Raw genomic sequence first — 16,058 nt, forward strand, 5'->3', positions numbered from 1 at the left:
TCATTGACATTTTAAAAGACTTTTTAAAGCAAATAAGTGACTCTAAAAAATCTAACACCCAGCAATGTGTAATTTCTTTGCATCTCCTTTCGAATACAACATTCAAATTACTAGACAAAAAATTATATCCTGAGAAAAGTGGATTTTGAGGGTTTTTCGCCATAGACCTCCATTCATTCTGCACTCGCCTGCGAGCGCCCCCGCATGGACAGAGACGTGTTACTGCAGCCAGTCCAGAAACCGGAAGTAAGCAGAGAGTGCCAATAGAGCTGGTAAGTCCCGCCCCTTCCGCAAAACCCCGCTGGACCTCAAAGTTATTTTCTGGTCCCGTTTGAATTGTGCCATGAATGTGAACATATGTTGTCTGTGAATTTTTTATATAACTTTTCATGTTACGAGTTTGACAGTATATGGTATGATTCTTCAGCTAGCAGTTGTGGAAAAGACATAACGAGAAAGACTACATGTCGCCTATGTGACGTCACCCCATAAAGTTGACTTACCTGTGGTTTTCGCCAACTTCAACGATTTTGTCCTCTCCCTGAAAGAAGGCGGTGAAGTGCATTAAAGACACAGCCATGTTTAGCGGGATCTGTGAGCTAGTCCGTGTGCTAGTGGTGTTGACGTTTCAAACGCGTCGAGAGTTGTAGTCCACAAAGTGCTCTCACACAAAGTCTAACCGTATCAAACTTCTACCCGCTAAATTGTATCATTCTTTACACGAAAAGTTCTATAAAAAATTCACAGACAACATATGTTCACATTCATGGCACAATTCAAACGGAACCAGAAAATAATTATTTTCTCCCATTCACTTGCATTGACGGTTTTTCAACTTTGAGGTCCAGCGGGGTTTTGCGGAAGGGGCGGGACTTACCAGCTCTATGACATTCTCTGATATTATCAAGCGGCAACCTCCCCGTCTCTCTCTTGAAACCAACACGGAAGTGAGTTAAACTGCAATTCATTGACTGGCCGCTTGGCCTGGCTGCAGAAGTGAGTCAAATCTGTATCTCCCTCATGTTAAAATACCAACTTTACAGCAGGAAAAAACATGTTTACAGCCTGGTTCTCTCTGTGGCTTTGGTCTATACAGCTAATTTTGCCCTTCATAACAACTGTGAGGGGGGTGAATTTTTTTATAACTCATCCGTTTAGTTGATTAATATTTAGATTTAAGGGTGTGGCCACTTGAGTGACAGGTGGATTCCCGCTGATGTCAATGCTAGCCGTTACTTCACCTCAGCAAATGTTAGCTGCTGAACTTGCCTTCTCTGCAGTGTTTGTGCTTTTTTTCGGGATTATTTCATACAATTTAATACTTGGGTACAAAGCCCACCTCTTTGGATTCAGTCGTTGTCGTCGAGTATCGTTCGAGAGAACAACCAGCGCTGTAGTTCAGTTGTTTTCCTCTGTGAACATGCACTAATGGATGTCTGACAATTTCGTTGCTTTTTGGGGTTTTCAAATTTAAAACGTCAATAAAGGCTCGTTCGTTCTGCTCTCACGGAACAGATGGATTATAATATGCTTAGTGCTATGTACCGTCAGATGAAATCATGCAGGCGTCGGCGCTTTCTCCGTCCGTGCTATAAATGCACATCCATGAATGAGCGCGGATTTTCTAGCGAATTTACTTGCACTTCAAAGGCAATATATCTATGGTTTAACGGTTTAACCCATTTGAGAGGCGGCCAAAATCAGAATTTAAAATGGACTGAATAAGCTCTCTACGAACTTGAGCGATGCCGCGCTGACGGACCATGAAAGAGTGACTGACATTGTATGCACATAAATCACTGTCACACACAAACACTCTCGAAGTAATACACAGTCTCACTTGTAGCCATGTATTTTAACTATTATAAAATTTCGAAGGGCAAAAACAGGAACTTTTAATTGGCTTTACATGATCATCAGCTAACTCGATCACGTCGAGCTAGGTGATTTCAGATAGCCAGGCTTCAGCTCCACTCACGCCCCGCCTGTTTGCCTATTTTCTGTTATCCGGGAGTGACGCAAGGCCAAGATGGCGACGGACGGCTCCGCCCACTTTAGGCTTCAAAAATGCTCTTCAGAAACCTACGGGTGACGTCACGGACACTACATCCATATTTTTTTACAGTCTATGGATATTATTCACCACACCGGAACCAGAGCGCTCTCGGGTCCCATTCCGAAAGCTCTCCCCCCGGAAATCATGACCTTGCACAAAGGTTCCGCCCTTTCGAACAAAAGTTCCGCCTCTTCATTCGTCACCCGTGACACATTCATTCACCTTAATCACCTTTATTTATATAGCGCTTTATACCATACAGATTGTTTCAAAGCAGCTTTACAGTGATAACAGGAAAATAATGCATTTTGGCTGTTTCAACTGAAGTCAGTTCAGTGTTGATTTAGTTCCGTTGGAAGGATCATTAATTAATAAATTACTTAATTTCATCTATAAAGCAGTTCTGCAAAAAATAAATAAATAAATATTGTCTTCGTTCAGCTCAGTTCAGTTCTCAGTCCAATAGTATTGTTGAATATTAAGTGTACCCAAACAGAGGCGGCAGGCTCAGTCAGGGGGCCAGTTCTCCTCTGCCAACGAACAAATACGGTGTCATTATGATTCAGGCTGCATGACAAGTCATAATTATCATATCATAATCTTCCATCTGGTCGATCTTTTCGTACCCCAAGGTTTAGATACAACCGCTATAAAAATGATTTTGTGCCTTAACAAGGCTGTTAAACTCTGGTGCAAAGGACACAACTGTGTGATTGTTATGGTATTGATGTGAGTATCTTGTTATGCAGCTTTCACCTGTATTGCCCAAAACAAATTTCCCTTTAAGGGACAAATAAATTATAAAGTAAGTAAATAATTCAGATTGGGATCGGGAGCATTCAAATATCCATCCAGTTCCTTTTGCTTGAAGATTGGATTCATCATGCTGGTATGGAGCCGAAGGCCGATGCATTCACAGGGGATTGTCTAGTTGACACAGTCTCTGCTGACATTCAGGGCTGCGTTGTGTTCTTGTCTAGGTGCAGGTCCACGATCTGCTGTCCATTTGTTTCCATTTGTGATAGTGTTATGTATGCCAGGTTAAAGAGATGTGTTTTTAGTCTAGATTTAAACTGATAGAGTGTGTCTGCTTCCCAAAAAGGTTTGGGTGCTAAATAGGAAAATAATCTACAGCCTGCAGTTGATTTTGATACAGCAGGTTTTATCAACTGGACAGAATTTTGAGATTGCAATAGACGTGAAGGACTATAATGCATTAACAGCTCGCTCAAGTACAGAGGAGCTAATTTTTAAGTAATTAGCAAGATTTTAATATATAGTCAATGTTTAATAGGGAGCCAATGCAGTGTTGACAGAACCGAGTAATATGGTCACATACTTCATGGTTCTAAGAACTCTAGCTGCTGCATTTTTGACCAGCTGTAGTTTGTTTATTAAGCATGCAGGGCAACCACCCAGTGGAGCATTACAATAATCTAAACTTGAGGTCATGATTCATGAATGCATGAACTAACTTTTCTGCATTTGTCATTGTGAGCATATGTCGTAATTTATATGTAAAAGATGTGGCTTTACAGATGCCAAAAATGTGGCTTTCAAATGAAAGATTGGTATCAAAGAGCACACCCAGGTAACTAACTGACGACGAAGACTTGACAGAGCAGCCACAAAGTGTTAAGACAGTATTCTAGGTTATTCTATGCAGAGGTTTTTGGTCCAATAATTAAAATGTCTGTTTTTTTTGTTGTTGTTGTTTTTAATTAAGTAGTAGGAAAATACTAGTCATCCAATTTTTTATATCAACTATGCATTCCATCAGTTTTGTGAATTGGTGTGTTTCGTCAGGGTGCGAAGAAATATAGAGCTGAATATCAACAGCGTAACATTGAAAACTTATGCCATGCTTCCTAAAGATATCTCCCAAGGGTTGCATGTACAGGGTGAAAAGCAATGGTCCTAGTACTGAGCCTTGCTGTTCTGTTGGGGAATTTCCTTTGTATCATGCAAAAGTCTATGCTGTAATGTCAAGCAGAAGAACTGAGTCATAGGGTTTGTGGGGATGTAAAAGTACCCAAAAGCTCTGTACATTTATTATATGGTAAGGTGGACATGGTGAAAGCCACAAGAAGGTACTGAAAATGTAATATGATGAGGTGTTTTCAAAAAAAGTATATGTATGAGATGTTTTTTAAAAAAGCGGTCAGAGATTCTCCACCAATAGAAAGAAGGCCTCGGGCAAGATGATTCTGAACAGTGGCGATATCTCGAGGAGAAGCAAAAAGAAAAAGATAACTGTACGGATGCCCATCTGGCATCTCACTTTGTTGTTTGTTCAATAAAGTTAATTCTTCTGAGACCTTGAACTTCAACTCTGAAAGATTTCTTTGAGACCTGAACCAAATACTTTAAATCTGACACAACATTCTCCATACTGAACTTTTGATCGATATGACACCTTTTTATAGAGTTTCAGACAAACTCTTTTGAAAGATTTCGCTAAAACTTTTTTTTCCCTTTAATTTAATTAGAACGAAATAAAAGTGTCAAATTATCTCAAATAAACAGATGTTCAAAATGTGAGTAATTAGGGCCCGAGCACCGATGGTGTGAGGACCCTCTTGGAATTGCTCTGTTTATTATTAGGGCCCGAGCACCGATGGTGTGAGGACCCTCTTGGAATTGCTCTGTTTATTAGGGCCCGAGCACCGATGGTGTGAGGACCCTCTTGGAATTGCTCTGTTTATTATTATTATTATTATTCTTCTCCGCATTGAATTGCATTTTTGAGGGCCTAAACATGCGCGAAAACTCACGAAACTTTGCACACGCGTCAGAACTGGCGAAAATTTACATCTGATATAGGTTTCAGAATTGGACGGGGCAAAATGGCTCGATAGCGCCACCTATAAAAGTTCAACGGAGTGCGCCTCCTGCAACGTTCCACGTACGTGCACGAAATTCGGTACATACGTGTAATGACCTAATACCTACAAAAAAGTCTCTTGGAGCATAGCCCTAAACACAACAGGAAGTCAGCCATTTTGAACTTCCTCTCAGATTTTTGTGCAGTTTTTGCCATTTTCAGGCCTCGTACTTTAACGAACTCCTCCTACAGTTTTAATCTGATCATCTTCAAATTTGGTGAGTGTAATCTTAAGGCCTTTGCGACGTTAAATTGCGAAGATCTTGAGTTTTCGTCGAAGGGCGGGTCCTCGGCGGCCTTACAAATTTCGATGTTTCGCCATGAAACAGGAAGTTGCTGTAACTCAGGCATGGAATGTCCAATCTCCCCCAAACTTCACACGTTTGATAAGAGTTCTGTCCTGAACACATGGCCATGCTCATATTCAGTTATAGTCATAGCGCCACCTGCTGGCAACAGGAAGTGACATGTTTAACACTGTTATGGACTCCTAATAACATATAAAAAAGTGCCAGCAAGTGCGAAACATGCTAACAACATACTAGAAGCATGCTAAAACATGCTAGCAAACTCTTAGCTAAGTGCTAAAGCATGCTATTATTGCAATTAAATAGGAATTTGCTGTAACTCAGGCATGGAATGTCCAATCTGCCCCAAACTTCACACTTTTGATAAGCGTTCTGTCCTGAACACATCTACATGATAATATTCAGTTATAGTAATAGCGCCACCTACTGGCAACAGGAAGTGTCATGTTTAACACGTTGATGCCATTCTAGCAACATGTTAAAAATGCCATTGAGGTCTAAACATGCTAGAAACATGTTAAAACATGCTAGCAATACTTAGCTAAGTGCTAAAGCATGCTAATTCAATGAAACAGGATGTTGTTGTTACTCAAGAAGGCAATGTCCAATATGCGCCAAACTTCACACTTTTAATAAACGTTCTGTCCTGAACACATGACCATGCTCATATTCAGTTACAGTCATAGTGCCACCTGCTGGCAACAGGAAGTGACATGTTAAACACTGTTGTGGACATATAAAAACATAAAAAAAGTGCCAGCAAGTGCTAAACATGCTAACAACATACTAGAAACATGCTAAAACATGCTAGCAAACACTTAGCTAAGTGCTAAAGCATGCTATTGCTGCAATTAAATAGGAATTTGCTGTAACACAGGCATGGAATGTCCAATCTGCCCCAAACTTCACACGTTTGATAAGAGTCATGGCCTGAACACATCTACATGAGAATATTCAGTTATAGTAATAGCGCCACCTGCTGTCAACAGGAAGTGACATGTTTAACACTGTTGTGGTCTCCTAATAACATATATAAAAGAGCCAGCAAGTGCTAAACAGGTTAGCAACATACTAGAAACATGCTAGCAAACACTTAGCTAAGTGATAAAGCATGCTATTACTGCAATTAAATAGGAATTTGCTGTAACTCAGGCATGGAACGTCCAATCTGCCCCAAACTTCACATGTTTGATAAGAATCATGGCCTGAACGCATGCCTATGCTCAAATTCAGTTATAGTAATAGCGCCACCTACTGGCAACAGGAAGTGACATGTTTAACACGTTGATGCCGTTCTAGCAACACGTTAAAAATGCCATTGAGTTCTAAACATGCTAGAAACATATTAAAACATGCTAGCAATACTTAGCTAAGTGCTAAAGCATGCTAATTCAATGAAACAGGACTTTGTTGTTACTCAAGAAGGCAATGTACAATCTACCCCAAACGTCACACGTTTGATAAGAGTTATCTCTTGAACACATGTCCATGCTCATATTTAGTTATAGTCATAGCGCCACCTGCTGGCAACAGGAAGTGACGTTTAACACTGTTCTTGACTCCTAATAACATATAAAAAAATGCCAGTAGGTGCTAAACATCCTACCAACATACTAGAGACATGCTAAAACATAATAGCAAACACTTAGCTAAGTGCTAAAGAATGATATTACTGCAATTAAATATGAATTTGCTGTAACTCAGGCATGGAATGTCCAATCTGCCCCAAACTTCACACTTTTGATAAGCGTTCTGTCCTGAACACATGACCATGCTTATATTCAGTTACAGTCATAGCGCCACCTGCTGGCAACAGGAAGTGACATGTTTAACACTGTTGTGGACTCCTAATAACATATAAAAAAGTGCCAGCAAGTGTTAAACATGCTAACAACATACTAGAAACATGCTAAAACATGCTAGCAAACTCTTAGCCAAGTGCTAAAGCATGCTATTATTGCAATTAAATAGGAATTTGCTGTAACTCAGGCATGGAATGTCCAATCTGCCCCAAACTTCACACTTTTGATAAGAGTCATGGCCTGAACACATCTACATGAGAATGTTCAGTTATAGTAATAGCGCCACCAACTGGCAACAGGAAGTGACATGTTTAACACGTTGATGCCGTTCTAGCAACATGTTAAAACATGCTAACAATGCTTAGCTAAGTTCTAAAGAATGCTAATTCAATGAAACATGACTTTGTTGTTACTCAAGAAGGCAATGTCCAATTTGCACCAAACTTCACATGTTTGATAAGAGTTCTGTCCTGAACACACATCCATGCTCATATTCAGTTATAGTCATAACGCCACCTACTGGCAACAGAAACTGACATGGTTAACACAGTAATGCAGTACTAACCACATAATTATTGTGTACTAAGCATGCTAGAAACAGACTGAACATGCTAGCAACACTTAGCTGAGTCATGAAGCATGCTATTATCACCATTATACAAAACATTTTGTAACTGACTTTGACATACTCTTACTATATATACCTCCTTAAATGTACATTTCCCAACCATGCTCTGCCTTCCTAAAGCCACCGAGTGTTGATGGCACGGGTGCGAGGGCCCTTTCATCGCTGCTTGCAGCTTTAATTATTATTATTATTATTCTTCTCCGCATTGAATTGCATTTTTGAGGGCCTAAACATGCGCGAAAACTCACGAAACTTTGCACACGCGTCAGAACTGGCGAAAATTTACATCTGATATAGGTTTCAGAATTGGACGGGGCAAAATGGCTCGATAGCGCCACCTATAAAAGTTCAACGGAGTGCGCCTCCTGCAACGTTCCACGTACGTGCACGAAATTCGGTACATACGTGTAATGACCTAATACCTACAAAAAAGTCTCTTGGAGCATAGCCCTAAACACAACAGGAAGTCAGCCATTTTGAACTTCCTCTCAGATTTTTGTGCAGTTTTTGCCATTTTCAGGCCTCGTACTTTAACGAACTCCTCCTACAGTTTTAATCTGATCATCTTCAAATTTGGTGAGTGTAATCTTAAGGCCTTTGCGACGTTAAATTGCGAAGATCTTGAGTTTTCGTCGAAGGGCGGGTCCTCGGCGGCCTTACAAATTTCGATGTTTCGCCATGAAACAGGAAGTTGCTGTAACTCAGGCATGGAATGTCCAATCTCCCCCAAACTTCACACGTTTGATAAGAGTTCTGTCCTGAACACATGGCCATGCTCATATTCAGTTATAGTCATAGCGCCACCTGCTGGCAACAGGAAGTGACATGTTTAACACTGTTATGGACTCCTAATAACATATAAAAAAGTGCCAGCAAGTGCGAAACATGCTAACAACATACTAGAAGCATGCTAAAACATGCTAGCAAACTCTTAGCTAAGTGCTAAAGCATGCTATTATTGCAATTAAATAGGAATTTGCTGTAACTCAGGCATGGAATGTCCAATCTGCCCCAAACTTCACACTTTTGATAAGCGTTCTGTCCTGAACACATCTACATGATAATATTCAGTTATAGTAATAGCGCCACCTACTGGCAACAGGAAGTGTCATGTTTAACACGTTGATGCCATTCTAGCAACATGTTAAAAATGCCATTGAGGTCTAAACATGCTAGAAACATGTTAAAACATGCTAGCAATACTTAGCTAAGTGCTAAAGCATGCTAATTCAATGAAACAGGATGTTGTTGTTACTCAAGAAGGCAATGTCCAATATGCGCCAAACTTCACACTTTTAATAAACGTTCTGTCCTGAACACATGACCATGCTCATATTCAGTTACAGTCATAGTGCCACCTGCTGGCAACAGGAAGTGACATGTTAAACACTGTTGTGGACATATAAAAACATATAAAAAAAGTGCCAGCAAGTGCTAAACATGCTAACAACATACTAGAAACATGCTAAAACATGCTAGCAAACACTTAGCTAAGTGCTAAAGCATGCTATTGCTGCAATTAAATAGGAATTTGCTGTAACACAGGCATGGAATGTCCAATCTGCCCCAAACTTCACACGTTTGATAAGAGTCATGGCCTGAACACATCTACATGAGAATATTCAGTTATAGTAATAGCGCCACCTGCTGTCAACAGGAAGTGACATGTTTAACACTGTTGTGGTCTCCTAATAACATATATAAAAGAGCCAGCAAGTGCTAAACAGGTTAGCAACATACTAGAAACATGCTAGCAAACACTTAGCTAAGTGATAAAGCATGCTATTACTGCAATTAAATAGGAATTTGCTGTAACTCAGGCATGGAACGTCCAATCTGCCCCAAACTTCACATGTTTGATAAGAATCATGGCCTGAACGCATGCCTATGCTCAAATTCAGTTATAGTAATAGCGCCACCTACTGGCAACAGGAAGTGACATGTTTAACACGTTGATGCCGTTCTAGCAACACGTTAAAAATGCCATTGAGTTCTAAACATGCTAGAAACATATTAAAACATGCTAGCAATACTTAGCTAAGTGCTAAAGCATGCTAATTCAATGAAACAGGACTTTGTTGTTACTCAAGAAGGCAATGTACAATCTACCCCAAACTTCACACGTTTGATAAGAGTTATCTCTTGAACACATGTCCATGCTCATATTTAGTTATAGTCATAGCGCCACCTGCTGGCAACAGGAAGTGACGTTTAACACTGTTCTTGACTCCTAATAACATATAAAAAAATGCCAGTAGGTGCTAAACATCCTACCAACATACTAGAGACATGCTAAAACATAATAGCAAACACTTAGCTAAGTGCTAAAGAATGATATTACTGCAATTAAATATGAATTTGCTGTAACTCAGGCATGGAATGTCCAATCTGCCCCAAACTTCACACTTTTGATAAGCGTTCTGTCCTGAACACATGACCATGCTTATATTCAGTTACAGTCATAGCGCCACCTGCTGGCAACAGGAAGTGACATGTTTAACACTGTTGTGGACTCCTAATAACATATAAAAAAGTGCCAGCAAGTGTTAAACATGCTAACAACATACTAGAAACATGCTAAAACATGCTAGCAAACTCTTAGCCAAGTGCTAAAGCATGCTATTATTGCAATTAAATAGGAATTTGCTGTAACTCAGGCATGGAATGTCCAATCTGCCCCAAACTTCACACTTTTGATAAGAGTCATGGCCTGAACACATCTACATGAGAATGTTCAGTTATAGTAATAGCGCCACCAACTGGCAACAGGAAGTGACATGTTTAACACGTTGATGCCGTTCTAGCAACATGTTAAAACATGCTAACAATGCTTAGCTAAGTTCTAAAGAATGCTAATTCAATGAAACATGACTTTGTTGTTACTCAAGAAGGCAATGTCCAATTTGCACCAAACTTCACATGTTTGATAAGAGTTCTGTCCTGAACACACATCCATGCTCATATTCAGTTATAGTCATAACGCCACCTACTGGCAACAGAAACTGACATGGTTAACACAGTAATGCAGTACTAACCACATAATTATTGTGTACTAAGCATGCTAGAAACAGACTGAACATGCTAGCAACACTTAGCTGAGTCATGAAGCATGCTATTATCACCATTATACAAAACATTTTGTAACTGACTTTGACATACTCTTACTATATATACCTCCTTAAATGTACATTTCCCAACCATGCTCTGCCTTCCTAAAGCCACCGAGTGTTGATGGCACGGGTGCGAGGGCCCTTTCATCGCTGCTTGCAGCTTTAATTATTATTATTATTCTTCTCCGCATTTAATTGCATTTTTGAGGGCCTAAACATGCTCGAAAACTCACGAAACTTTGCACACGCGTCAGAACTGGCGAAAATTTACATCTGATATAGGTTTCAGAATTGGGCGGGGCAAAATGGCTCGATAGCGCCACCTATAAAAGTTCAACAGAGTGCGCCTCCCGCTGTGTTCCACGTACGTGTACGAAATTCGGTACATATGTGTAATGACCTAATACCTACAAAAAAGTCTCTTGGAGCATAGCTCTAAACACAACAGGAAGTCAGCCATTTTCAACTTCCTCTCTGATTTTTGTGCACTTTTTGCCATTTTCAGGCCTCGTACTTTAACGAACTCCTCCTACAGTTTTAATCTGATCATCTTCAAATTTGGTGAGTGTAATCTTAAGGCCTTTGCGACGTTAAATTGCGAAGATCTTGAGTTTTCGTCGAAGGGCGGGCCCTCGGCGGCCTGACAAATTTTGATGTTTCGCCATGAAACAGGAAGTTGCTGTAACTCAGGCATGGAATGTCCAATCTGCCCCAAACTTCACACTTTTGATAAGCGTTCTGTCCTGAACACATGACCATGCTCATATTCAGTTACAGTCATAGCGCCACCTGCTGGCAACAGGAAGTGACATGTTTAACACTCTTGTGGACTCCTGATAACATATAAAAAAGTGCCAGCAAGTGCTAAACATGCTAACAACTTACTAGAAACATGCTAAAACATGCTAGCAAACACTTAGCTAAGTGCTAAAGCATGCTATTACTGCAATTAAATAGGAATTTGCTGTAACTCAGGCACGGAATGTCCAATCTGCCCCAAACTTCACACGTTTGATAAGAGTCATGGCCTGAACACATCTACATGAGAATATTCAGTTATAGTAATAGCGCCACCTACTGGTAACAGGAAGTGTCATGTTTAACACGTTGATGCCGTTCTAGCAACATGTTAAAAATGCCATTGACTTCTAAAAATGCTAGAAACATGTTAAAACATGCTAGCAATACTTAGCTAAGTGCTAAAGCATGCTAATTCAATGAAACAGGATGTTGTTGTTACTCAAGAAGGCAATGTCCAATCTGCGCCAAACTTCACACTTTTGATAAGCGTTCTGTCCTGAACACATGACCATGCTCATATTCAGTTACAGTCATAGCGCCACCTGCTGGCAACAGGAAGTGACATGTTAAACACTGTTGTGGACTCCTGATAACATATAAAAAAGTGCCAGCAAGAGCTAAACATGCTAACAACATACTAGAAACATGTTAGCAAACACTTAGCTAAGTGCTAAAGCATGCTATTGCTGCAAATAAATAGGAAGTTGCTGTAACTAAGGCATGGAATGTCCAATCTGCCCCAAACTTCACACTTTTGATAAGCGTTCTGTCCTGAACACATGACCATGCTCATATTCAGTTATAGTCATAGCGCCACCTGCTGGCAACAGGAAGTGACATGTTTAACACTCTTGTGGACTCCTGATAACATATAAAAAAGTGCCAGCAAGTGCTAAACATGCTAACAACATACTAGAAACATGCTAAAACATGCTAGCAAACACCTAGCTAAGTGCTAAAGCATGCTATTACTGCAATTAAATAGAAATTTGTTGTAACTCAGGCACAGAATGTCCAATCTGCCCCAGACTTCACACGTTTGATAAGAGTCATGGCCTGAACACATCTACATGAGAATATTCAGTTATAGTAATAGCGCCACCTACTGGTAACAGGAAGTGTCATGTTTAACACGTTGATGCCGTTCTAGCAACATGTTAAAAATGCCACTGACTTCTAAAAATGCTAGAAACATGTTAAAACATGCTAGCAATACTTAGCTAATTCAATGAAACAGGATGTTGTTGTTACTCAAGAAGGCAATGTCCAATCTGCGCCAAACTTCACACTTTTGATAAGCGTTCTGTCCTGAACACATGACCATGCTCATTCAGTTACAGTCATAGCACCGCCTGCTGGCAACAGGAAGTGACATGTTAAACACTGTTGTGGACTCCTGATAACATATAAAAAAGTGCCAGCAAGTGCTAAACATGCTAACAACATACTAGAAACATATTAGCAAACACTTAGCTAAGTGCTAAAGCATGCTATTGCTGCAATTAAATATGAATTTGCTGTAACACAGGCATGGAATGTCCAATCTGCCCCAAACTTAATATGTAACATGCAATAAACATGCTAGCAACACATAGCTAAGTTCTAAAGCATGCTAGAAATGCTAAAGGAAGTTGTTGTAACTTAGGCATACAATGTCCAATCTACCCCAAACTTCACACGTTTGATAATAGTTATCTCCTGAACACAAGTCCATGCTCATATTCAGATATAGTCATAGCGCCGCCTGCTGGCAACAGGAAGTGACGTTTAACACTATTCTGGACTCCTAATAACATATAAAAAAGTGTCACCAACTGCTAAACATGTTAGCAACATACTAGAAACATGCAATCAAATACTTAGCTAAGTGTTAAAGCATCCTATTACTGCAATTAAATATGAATTTGCTGTAACTCAGGCATTCAATGTCCAATCTACCCCAAAATTAAAGGGTTAGTTCACCCAAAAATGAAAATTCTGTCAGTAATTACTCACCCTCATGTTGTTCCAACCATGTAAGTCTTTCGTTCATCTTCGGAACACAAATTAAGATATTTTTGATGAAATCTGACAGAATTTTGACTCCTCCATAGGCTTCCAGTGTGACCGAAACTCACCGGCCCAGAATAGTTATTAAAACATCGTTAAAATAGTCCAAGTAACTACAGTGGCACTACATTAAGTTTATCATGCGACGAGAATACTTTTTGTGCGCAAAAACAAACAAAAATAACGACTTTATTCCACTTTTCATTTCCTTCTCTCTGGGCCTCGTAGTGTGTTTGCGCTGCGCGTCTGTGTTGCACGTCATCACGCAACACACACATGACCGGCGTCGGCCAATAGTGAGCCTACGTGGTGACGTGTGACACAGACGCGCTGCGCAAAAACACTACGCAAACCAACTAGACATCCAGAGAGAAGGAAATGAATAGTGGAATAAAGTCGTTATTTTTGTTTGTTTTTGCGCACAAAAAGTATTCTCGTCGCTTGATATACTTAAGATTGAGCCACTGGAGTCACTTGGACTATATTAACGATCTCTTTAATAACTTTTCTGGGCCAGCAAGTTTCGGTCACACTGGAAGCCTATGGAGGAGTGAAACATGGCTCAGATTTCATCAAAAATATCTTAATTTGTGTTCCGAAGATGAACGAAGGTCTTACGCGGTTGGAACAACATGAGGGTGAGTAATTACTGACAGAATTTAAATTTTTGGGTGAACTAACCCTTTAATATGTAATATGCTAGAAACATCATAAAACATGCTAGAAATGCTAAAGGAAGTTGTTGTAACTCAAGCATACAATGTCCAATCTGCCCCAAACTCCACATGTTTGATAAAAGTCCTGCACTGAACACATCTACATAGCGATATTCAGATATAGACATAGCCCCACCTACTGGCAACAGAAACTGACATGGTTAACACAGTAATGCAGTACTAACCACATAACTATTGTGTACTAAGCATGCTAAAAACATACTAAACCTGCTAGCAACTACTATATATACCTCCTTAAATGCACATTGTCCAACCATGCTCTGTCTTCCTAAAGCCACCGGGTGGCGGCGGCACGGGTGCGAGGGCCCTTTCATCGCTGCTTGCAGCTTTAATTAAGTGTTCTTGCTGAAAGCAGCACACTTATTGTTCTTCTTAAGTTTTCTTATTATTAAGTGTGCTTGCTGAAAGCAGCACACTTATTGTTCTTCTTAAGTTTTCTTATTCTTATTAAGTGTGCTTGCTGAAAGCAGCACACTTATTGTTCTTCTTAAGTTTTATTAGGGCCCGAGCACCGATGGTGTGAGGACCCTCTTGGAATTGCTCTGTTTATTATTATTATTCTTCTCCGCATTGAATTGCATTTTTGAGGGCCTAAACATGCGCGAAAACTCACGAAACTTTGCACACGCGTCAGAACTGGCGAAAATTTACATCTGATATAGGTTTCAGAATTGGACGGGGCAAAATGGCTCGATAGCGCCACCTATAAAAGTTCAACGGAGTGCGCCTCCCGCAACGTTCAACGTACGTGCACGAAATTCGGTACATACGTGTAATGACCTAATACCTACAAAAAAGTCTCTTGGAGCATAGCCCTAAACACAACAGGAAGTCAGCCATTTTGAACTTCCTCTCAGATTTTTGTGCAGTTTTTGCCATTTTCAGGCCTCGTACTTTAACGAACTCCTCCTACAGTTTTAATCTGATCATCTTCAAATTTGGTGAGTGTAATCTTAAGGCCTTTGCGACGTTAAATTGCGAAGATCTTGAGTTTTCGTCGAAGGGCGGGTCCTCGGCGGCCTTACAAATTTCGATGTTTCGCCATGAAACAGGAAGTTGCTGTAACTCAGGCATGGAATGTCCAATCTGCCCCAAACTTCACACGTTTGATAAGAGTTCTGTCCTGAACACATGGCCATGCTCATATTCAGTTATAGTCATAGCGCCACCTGCTGGCAACAGGAAGTGACATGTTTAACACTGTTATGGACTCCTAATAACATATAAAAAAGTGCCAGCAAGTGCTAAACATGCTAACAACATACTAGAAGCATGCTAAAACATGCTAGCAAACTCTTAGCTAAGTGCTAAAGCATGCTATTATTGCAATTAAATAGGAATTTGCTGTAACTCAGGCATGGAATGTCCAATCTGCCCCAAACTTCACACTTTTGATAAGCGTTCTGTCCTGAACACATCTACATGAGAATATTCAGTTATAGTAATAGCGCCACCTACTGGCAACAGGAAGTGTCATGTTTAACACGTTGATGCCATTCTAGCAACATGTTAAAAATGCCATTGAGGTCTAAACATGCTAGAAACATGTTAAAACATGCTAGCTAATGTTAAAACATGCTAGCAATACTTAGCTAAGTGGTAAAGCATGCTAATTCAATGAAACAGGATGTTGTTGTTACTCAAGAAGGCAATGTCCAATATGCGCCAAACTTCACACTTTTA

The sequence above is a fragment of the Squalius cephalus genome (genome assembly GCF_949319135.1).
Source record: "Squalius cephalus genome assembly, chromosome: 15".
Taxonomy (NCBI): domain Eukaryota; kingdom Metazoa; phylum Chordata; class Actinopteri; order Cypriniformes; family Leuciscidae; genus Squalius; species Squalius cephalus.